At 49.4% G+C, this 10,077-nt stretch overlaps 1 pseudogene; it reads right to left on the bottom strand.

Annotated features, from left to right (window-relative positions):
- Positions 1–140: 140 nt before the first annotated feature.
- Positions 141–1,059, bottom strand: LOC119352768 (annotated as a pseudogene).
- Between the last annotated feature and the right edge of the window lie 9,018 nt (positions 1,060–10,077).

Genomic DNA, 10,077 nt, shown 5'->3' with positions numbered 1-10,077 from the left:
TCTGTAATGGGACAATTCCCCCCTCAACTCTAATACCAGATCAATAAACCCCTTAAATCTCTAAAACCGTATCAATTCCCCCTAAGGTGGTTTCAGACTTGATTTTAGTGGGGTTTTTTGCGGGGAATTTTTAAGTGATTTTAAGTGGTTTTGACCCATACTGTGCATTTCTCTGGGTTGACCATGCACTTTGTGTCACCTTCTTGGTCTCCTGAAGATGACCGCTTTAGTGCGCCCAACTCGCCTCCGTGGCCGGCATGCTCACCACTCATCGTCTTCTTGGTCTCACCAGGCTGCAGTTGAAGTACTCCCACTTCATGCTTACGACGACGCCGGTACTTCCAGGGAAGCCGTCTGCCGCCATGCTGCTGCTCAGGTCCAGCCGCCCATGCGGGAACCGCTCTGTGTGCCTCGCACCTCTCGGACTCGCTTCCCACTTAGCCGCCACTGGAGATGAGATGCATTAGCACCACCAACGCGCGCATCCAGCCGCCCGCAATCACGCTCTGTTGCGCCATGCCCGCATCCTCTTCCTCGAGGCGAGCGGTGGCGGTGTTCGAGGCGGCGGCCATGCAGGCGTCGTTCCTGATGAGCGTCTCCAACGTGTCGGGCTGCTGGACGGTGGCGGCGGCGAGATCTCGTTGGCTCTGAGCTTTGTCGTAGGTTGTTGCAGCGGAGACAGCTTGGGGCCCCGGTGCTGACCGCGTTTCTCGCCGGTCTGGGTGGCCGTGTCCGCCCCGACGCCACTGTGCGTGATACCCACCCGGTATTGGCCGAGGTCGAGGGAGCTCCAGTTCTTGCGCCATCGTGGGCCCTGCTAATGGCCGTTGTGGGCCCTACTAATGGCCGATGTGGGCATCTTCTTCTCATTCTCGGCCTGGCATCTACAGGTGGAGGGGACGAGGATGAGCCGACGGAGGCGTCGGACGGGTAGGCCGGCGTGGGGAGGAGGTGGAGAAACTCTGAGCCCTTGAGCACGTACGCGGCGCCGTTGGCGGAGTGCACGGGGTCGTCAGCGGTGAGGTTGTGCCAGATGTAGACACTGCAAAAAAGACACATCCGTGACATTTTGGGCCGAACGAAATTTTTTTCTGTCATACATATGGCACTTCTATGACGATAATTGTGACAAAACCCGGTATCATCATAGATGTGGTGGGCTCCTACTTCTATGACAAAAAATCATGACAGAAAATGGGCTTTTCATCCCGGGCGGGCCGGAGACGCAGCTGCATGACATTCTTTGGGTCGTCCATGACAGAAAAAACCATGGTAGAAGCGAGGGGGAGGAAAATTTCGGGGAGTTCCCGGTTACGGTGGGAGGTCGGGGGCCGAGCGATGCGCGTTTCTCTCGTACACGTACGCGCGTGTGTGCGAGGCATTGGCTCTAACTGAACCCGAGCGAGGCGTTGGGCTCTAATTGAACCCGAGCGATTGCACTGCAGGCTACGCGTTACTGAACCCAAGCGATCAATCGATGGCTGTTAACTGAACCCGATCGAGCGATTCCTTCGCTACTGCTGCTAACTGAAGCCGATCGATGCTGCCTCTGGGATGAACAATGAGCGTTGCAGGGGGGTTTGGATGAACAGTGAGCGGTGGCGTTGCCTCTAGATGAACAGGACCCCGTGGTGTGGTGGAGGGCTGGATGAACAGTAGACGGTGGAGGAGTGCCCGTGGAGGGGTGGTTGAACAGGACCCCGTGGTGTGGAGGGCTGGATGAACAGTAGACGGTGGAGGGGTGGTTGAACAGTAGCCGGTGGAGTAGCGCGCGGTGGAGGCTGGATGAACAGGAGCCCGTGGAGGCTGGAGGAGGTCGACGGTGGAGATGAACAGTATCCCGTGGAGTCCCGTTTTGCGGTACGCCACACCCCTCCTGATGAACAGGACCCCCATTTCGACCGTAGCGCTCCAACACAAGTCCGTTTCGTCCGTTTTGTGGTACGCCACACCCCTCCCAATCAACAGGACCCCCGTTTCGACCGTAGGAGGTCCGTTTCCTTCGTTTTGCGGTATGCCAGACCCCTCCCGATCAACAGGACCCCGTTCCGAACGTAGGAGGTCTGTTTCCTCCGTTGTGCGGTACGCCAGGCCTCGTTTCCATCGCATGTTCCGTCCAAGCCTCCCGACGAACACGACCACACATTCCATTCCGACCCAGCTGGTTGGCTCCCACGCATTCCGTTGCCTCCTGATGAACATGACGCATTCCGTTGCCTCCCATGAACACGACGCATTCCGTTGCCTCCCCATGAACACGACGACGACGTTGTTTCTCCATTCCGACCCAGCCATGTACACGAGCCCTGGCCGTACGTATGCGCGAGTAGGCATTCGAGACCCCGCTCGTATGTACACATACGTGGCCGTATTTTCTTTCTTGCACCCTGGCCGCTGTACGTACGTGTACATGCTACGTGTGCGCCTCTACTACGACACGTACGCGCCTCTACTATGACACGTGCGCGCCTCTACATCCACCAGTATATATGTACGTACACGTTCGCGACCAGAATGACAATGCTACGTATGCTTCGACCAGGTGGGTCCCGACTGTCAGGCACTTCCTTGCATGCGAAGATGTAGCTGGTGGGTCCCAGCAGTCAGGGGGGCGAATCGTTTTTTTTTTTTTTGCCCGGACGCACTTCCTTGCGTGCGAAGGTGTAGCTGGTGGGTCCCATCAGTCAGGGGGGAAACGTTTTTTCGCGAAATACGGTGGCCCGTCCGGTGGGTCCCCGCTGTCAGGTGGAGGAATAATTATTTTGCGCGTAATAAGGAGGCACTTCCTTGCTGCGGCCGTGGACCCAGCTGTCAGCGTCTCCACGCACAGTACTCTTCCGATGGAAGTAGGTCGTTGACCACGTTGACCACATTGACCACGCCGCGCCGAGAGCACCACGACGATGGACGATGGCGAGGCCTAGGAAGGGGACGATACAAAGGCAGGGAAGACTCGGCAGTTGTTTCCCACGCGGAGGGGAGTACGACAATATGAGGGTTTACTGGTTTGTCTGCCATCGCCGGAGAATAACAGCAGGTGTGGGTGAGTAGAGGGATGGCTAGGCCAGCGATGGGAGTACGGTGGGGCGGTGAGGCCTGCGCGGCAGCACAGCCGGCCGCGGGGAGGAGGAAGCAGGCAGTCCCGCCGGCGCTTGTTTGAGCGGCTAGAGCAGGAAGAGCAGAGATTGAAGAAGCACGACGACCGTTCGATGGACATCCAACAATCATTGCTTGTGCGTCAACCTTTTTTTAGGAAAGCCTCAAATCTGTGGAAAACAGCATACAGCCCATCTGCCATTATTTCTAATAATTTACAGCCCATTTGCTAATTCTTAAGGTTTTTTGGAGCCCATATTCTTTTTGTTAGCATTACAGCCCATATTGTGGCCACTGTTAAAAAAATATAGGAAATTTTGCATATTTCGGTGCGGTCCGAACTGTTTTTAATCCCGAAATTTCGACTCACATTCAAACTGATTTTAAAAATAAATGTATATCAATATAAAATCCAACAAATTCTCCATGCATAAAAAATAATGTAATTTAAAATCTTGAAATGAAAAAAGATATTTGAAACTAATTGCCGGTTTGATGTGTTTTAAAAATGTACAGCCCATTTCTCATTACTGATGGGCCATTTTCTCGGCCAGCCGAATGAAAGCTCTCCTCGTCTTGAAAGATTTTCAGCCCAACAGGCCTGACAAAGCGACTTACTTGGCAAATCACAAAAAAACTAGTTTGTGGCCGTGGACCCAGCTGTCAGCCTCTCCACGTACAGCACTCTTCCGATGGAAGTCGTTCCTTGACCACGTTGACCACGGCGCGTGGAGAGCACCACGGCGGTGGACGACGGCGAGGCCTAGGAAAAGGACGACGTGGAGCCGGGGAAGACGCGGCAGTGGAAGCCCGCACGGAGAGGAGTACGAGGGTTCACTGGTTCGGCTGCGGTGTGAGGCTGTCGTCGCCGCAGGGCCTGGCCAGTGGTGGGAATAGTAGGGGGCGGTGAGGCCTCCGCGGCAGCACAGCCGGCCACGCGAGGCAGGAGCATGCGGCACGACCGGTGCTGCTTTGGGCGGTTGGAGCAAGAAGACCAGAGGTTGAAGAAGCACTACGGCTGTTGGATGGACATCGTACGGTCACTGGAGCTAGAATCGTTCATATTGACTAAGTTGACAAAGCCCTTCGTCCCCGTCAACTTAGTAGGCCCACAAGTCAGCCTCCCACCAAGGTGGGTCCTAGGTAGCCGGGGGAGTGTTCATTTTTTTGTGCGTAATAAGGAGTCACTTCCGGTGGGTCCGAGCTGACAGCGAGGGGAACATGTTTTCACGAAATACGGTGGCCCGTCAGGTGGGTCCCAGCAATCAGGGGCAAATGTTTTTTCGCAAAATACAGTGGCTCGTCCAGTGGGTCCCTGCTATCAGTTGGAGGAATCATTATTTTCCGTGTAATAAGGAGGCACTTACTTGTTGCGGCCGTGGACCCAGCTGAGACTCTCCACGTACAATATACTTCTGATGGAAGTCGTTCCTTGACCACATTGACCTCGCCGCGTTCCGTTGCATGCATCCGTCCATGGGCGTGGTGCGTCCCCACCGTCAGCCTCTCACGTACAGTCATCTTCCAATGACTCTCGGTTGTTGACCACATTGACCACACCGTGCCGAGCGCACCCAGACTAGAACGACCCGGAGATGGGGAAGACAGGGCAGTGGAGTCGCAGATGGAGAGGAGTGGGAAACTTCACTGGTTCGGGTGCGCGGCAGCACAGCCGCAGTGCCGCCCACAGGAGACAGGAGCAAGAACAGAGGTTGAAGAAGGAGCACGGCTGTTGGACTAACATCCAACGGTCCAGCTGCTAGAATCATTTGTTGATTAAGTTGACAAAGCCGTGCGTACACGTCCGCTTAGTAGGCCCACAAGTCAGTCACCAAATCTGACGGGTCCCAGCTGTCAACGGGATGAATAATTTTTTTCGCCAAACAAGGAGGCACTTCCTTCCGTGCGAAGATACAGCCGGTGGGTCCCAGCTGTCAGGTGGAGGAAACATTTTTTTAGCTTAATAAGAAGGAACTTTCCTTGCGTGAGACCATGGACCTCGTGGGTCCCAGCCGTCAGGCTCTCCACATACAGTCCTCTTCCGATGACTCTCGTTTGTTGACCACGCCGCACAGAACGCAGCGAGGCAGTGGACAACGGCGAGGCCCCGGACGGGAACGACTCGGAGATGGGAAAATGCGGCGGTGGAGTCGTGGATTGAGAGGAGGAGAAGGGTTATAACTGGTTCTATTGCGGCGTGGGGTTGTAGTCTGTGGAGAATAACAGGAGGTGTCGAGGGGTGGAGGGATAGCCTGGCCGGCGGTGGGGTAGCACTTCGTAGCGATGCGTGCTAAGCAGAGCCGCTAGCCGCCGGAGGCCGGACCAGGCGGTCCCGGCGATGCTGGAGGAAGAAGACGAGAGATTGAAGGTGCATGCCGACCGTTGGATATAAATCCAATGGCTGTGGATGACGCAATCATTTGTTGACCAAGTTGACAACGCCCTGCGTAGGCTTCGGCCTATTGGCCCACATGTCAGCCTGCAAAAATGTGGCATATATTTAACCCATGTTTTCTAGAATGTACAGTCCATTTGTTGGGCTGGGTGAACAAAGAATTTCGCATCAATCAGGCCCATTTATATTTTCTAAGAAATCCCAGCCCATTTGCACTTCCTTGAAATACACGTATTAGGTGGGCTCGTTATATATATAATGTTATGTTAGAAGGAGCAATTAATATCAAAGAATAAACCGGAGAGGCACATTTTTATATATATAATTAAGAAATTAGCGAGTTATTGCTCAAAATAAAAATGAGCGCGTTATTATTAAATTGGTCCTTAAAATCTTCGCAAGCTTTTGTTCGTAATCACCAGGATTTTCCTTGCCTGTGAGTCAAAAACAACCAGGATTTTCCTTGCCAACTTCCGTTAAACATTTACTTTTATAAGTTAATAACACGTGGGATGTTTTTATAATGTATATATATAAGTCTCTATAAAATATATGATAATAGTAATAATATAAATCTTTCCCTAATAATAAAGCACGGATTGACTCTTTGGGTTCACCGTCACAATACGCTTCTTTTCGTGAATTTACGCTTTCAGTTTTTTTCCATTAGTTTTGATTGACAGTCCGTCCAATTGCTGCGAGGCAGTACTAAAAATTTTGTCCATCCAATTGGTCCACGTCCACATTCTCTTATTGGGCCTGCACGCATGTTTCAGCCTGCATGCACGCTTCTGTATTTGTACCTTACCTGATTTTCACACATGTACTCGGAGTAATCCCACCTCGATTGCTTACATGAAACTCTACCAGTTTATATACCTAGGAAAATTGCATATCAACAACGAGCCTCTTGAATCAACAAACACAGAATGAGAACGAAGGGAAATTGTACAACAAAACGGCAGTCCGGCGGAGGCGCAGCGCGTAGATGCCTGCGACGCAGCCTGTTCCACACACTGGCCACCTCTACACCACGCACGACATGGACACGAGCGCGGTGGCAGGGTGGCTTGAGGCTCTTGGTGGACCAGATCCAGCGAGGGGAAGGTTAGATCCGTCGGCTTGGAGAGGGAGGTGTGGAGGAGCACGCGGGACAGAGGGCGGAGGAGGATGGAGGCAGAATGCCGAGGTCTGGCTGTGGACTCGGAGGGGAGGAGCCACAGAGAGGCCCGGGAGCCACCATGGCAGCCACAAGAGAGAGATGGGCCTGGCCATGCTCGACGGTCGTCAGCCGACTTCATGTTTCTCTGCTGATGATCCCTGACCACCTGCTGCCCGGGGTCGGCTACTGTTATCTCAGTTTGCTTGGTAGTTTCATTCTTGCTTAAGATTAGACCTAGCTGTGTAGATGCAGATGGACATTGGAAGTACAGTGTTGGCACTGACGACTTGGATAAAAATATTTTTGTATGCACTCCGAGTGGGTCAGTCTATATACACTTAAATTTTCACATTCAGTTTCCTTCAGTTAGACGACAGCAAGGAGATAATGCACTCCTTTTTTCTGAAAAAATATCATAAGGGGCATCTTTTGGAAGAATGACGAGCCATGTTGGCCGTAGTTGGAGTGAAAGAATTACAACTTTGTTGTGCCAAATAATCAAATATAGCACTAGTTCAGAAAAAAAAACCGAAACCATGAGAAATGTTGTTGTTGGATGTCAGTGCACATCATATATCCTCTTGGCCATGCCGGTCATAATAGCAACAACTTTCTTCAGGCTGGTGATGCTCATATTGTCAATCATTCTCACTGTGGTGCCTGAGATAAAAACTCCTAAGGCGGTTTGGTAATTTATGATGTTATTACATCGAAGCACATGTAATGACAGACCCGGTAAAGAAGAATAGAACGTAAGTGTGTGCCATATTTTTTTTCCGTTGCAATGCACGGGCCCTTTTGCTAGTATATATAATGTGGTTAGAAGGGAAAACATAAATTGGACACATCATTACTTTTATAAGAGACCTGCGTTTTATACCCCACAGTAGGCATACTAACAAGTTCACACACAATACAACAGAAAAGGTAAACATTCATATCAAACTCTGGTTCACAGGACACGTTCATATTCATAGCCAACATTCACTATCAACAACTCAAAAGATTCATATATACACAAGCTCAGCATATCTATGCATCTAAATGATTGATAGACCACACAACAATATTCATACATAATTCACAAAAAGATTCATATATACACATGTTCAGTATGTTTATGCATCCAAATGATTGAGATCACAGCCAATATGATCCATGGACGAACTTTAATTACCTAGGGTACAGACTGGTAAATGGTGTTCAATCAGAGGTACTTCTTGGTAAAATTAGTTCTTGTACGAGTAAACTTTCGAGTACATAAGAGGCAGCACAGACAATCTGAACTTTGCTTGTAGGTTTATCCTCAAATAGTGGCCTCGTGCCGAGGGAGGTTTGAACAACTTGGCCACTACTTTCATCCAACTAGTTTACTGGCTCATCTTGGTCCTGTATCTCTTCTACATTGCAGATGAGAAAGGAGGCGGTTGAGAAAATGAACCACCCAAATTTTTTGTGCAGTTCAACTGAAATGGAGCATCCTTGGCGTGCAGACTGATTAAGTGCCAGATGAATATACGCGTCAACCAACTTGTCTGGAATCTTTAGACTCCATGCCATATAGTTCGCTACCATATGTGCCGATAACCAAAAGGCACAAGTTGGGACCAAAGACTGGACTGTGTTTTTCTGGGCTATGCACCAAGCAATATTTTTGGCGTTCACTCTCCTAATACTTCGAGTTTGACAATTGGTTGACGTCGGTTGATACTCGAATAAATATAGGCACTTCTTGTCAATATCGATGCTTGTCTGAGTGAACTTTGGAGTACATAGCAGCAGCAGAAGTACCTGTCCATCTGATCATTTTGTGCAGTTCTACTAAAATCACCCGATGTAATGATTTGTTTGCGAGTTCAGGCTCCAAATTACTCCTTTATGAAATCGGCAAACAGTAGCACAATACCAAATTACCAATACATATGACAGGCACAATAATCAGGATAAAGACCAGTACCAACCTGTGTGAGGATCGTCTCACATGTAAGGTAGTCGTTACCGGAGCCCTTGAATGGCCTCGACTGAGGCCTCAGGCTTCAGCAAGATCGACTTGGCACTGTTTATTCTTCTTCCTCTTCCTCTTCATGCTCTGTTTCTCTTTCTCCTCACCAGTTTGTGAAACCAAGTACATGATTGGCCTTCTAATTCAGAATTGGTTTTGTCAGTGAGGGAGTACAAGTGCACTAGTAAAAAACAACATTATTTTCTCATGGCAGTCAGAAAATAGAGATGAACACATGCATTAAATATCATTCTTACCTAAAGGATGGTTATGGCGCAAATGTGGATGATGAGGATTGGAACACAGATCTCCCTTTGTGCAGTTCCACCAAAATGAACCAACTATTCCACTCTAACATTTCAGTTAAACAGCACAAAAGTCACTTCTTTTAAGAAGAGTTTTGTGAAGTGCATCAAAAGGTCACAACAGCAACCAGGTGAATTGGATATCCCTGTTTGCACAAAAAGGCACATACGAAATAGTCAGAGTCTCAAACAATTACAGGCAAAAAACATTTGGCTAAACTTGTCATGGCTTATAATAGTGGCATGGCTTCATTTTTACCAGGGACATTATATTAAGAACAGTGGGTGCACCAGCAGTCCAGCACCATGTACGTAAACTGGGGCATAAAGTGGTGATTCATAGTTTGTTGCCCCGAGAAACAAACATCCAAGAAACATATCTGGGTTGGTCCCATTTTTGTTCACTCTAGCCACCTACTCCTATGTGTGGATAGCAAATCTAGTCCTGGCCATACCACTGTGTACAACGTTACCCCTATATTTCCCTTTTCGACCAAGAGACTGAATGGATGACCAGTCTGTACTACTTTCACCCCCTTTCCTTCCTGTTTGTACCAAGTCTAATGTACATACTAAATTCCCCCATCCCCACTTTATTTCTTGTTTGAACCAAGTACTACAAGATTCGACTCCATGAATTAGCTTTACCTCTAACAATAGAAGAAAAAAATATGTGATGTTGGACCATCCGATCGAGAGAGGCTGCGAGGTAGAAAATGATGCACATGTAGCGACGTAGCGAGCTGGGGAAGTAGAGCTAAGGCGGTTTCGAACGAAGATATACCTGAAGGTCGTCGGGATGTGGACAGGTGGGTGGAGGGAGGCTGATGTATACTACACAACCTTCTTCTTGTACCGTTGTTGGGCCTCCAAGTGCAGAGGTTTGTAGGACAGTAGCAAATTTCCCTCAAGTGGATGACCTAAGGTTTATCAATCCGTGGGAGGCGTAGGATGAAGATAGTCTCTCTCAAGCAACCCTGCAAACAAATAACAGAGAGTCTCTTGTGTCCCCAACACACCCAATACAATGGTAAATTGTATAGGTGCACTAGTTCGGTGAAGAGATGGTGAAACAAGTGGTATATGGATAGTAGATAAAGGTATTCGTAATCTGAAA

Source organism: Triticum dicoccoides, chromosome 1A, assembly GCF_002162155.2.
Source record: "Triticum dicoccoides isolate Atlit2015 ecotype Zavitan chromosome 1A, WEW_v2.0, whole genome shotgun sequence".
NCBI classification, from domain to species: domain Eukaryota; kingdom Viridiplantae; phylum Streptophyta; class Magnoliopsida; order Poales; family Poaceae; genus Triticum; species Triticum dicoccoides.
The sequence above is the reverse complement of the archived record's forward strand: the minus strand, read 5'-3'. Positions and strand labels throughout refer to the sequence as shown.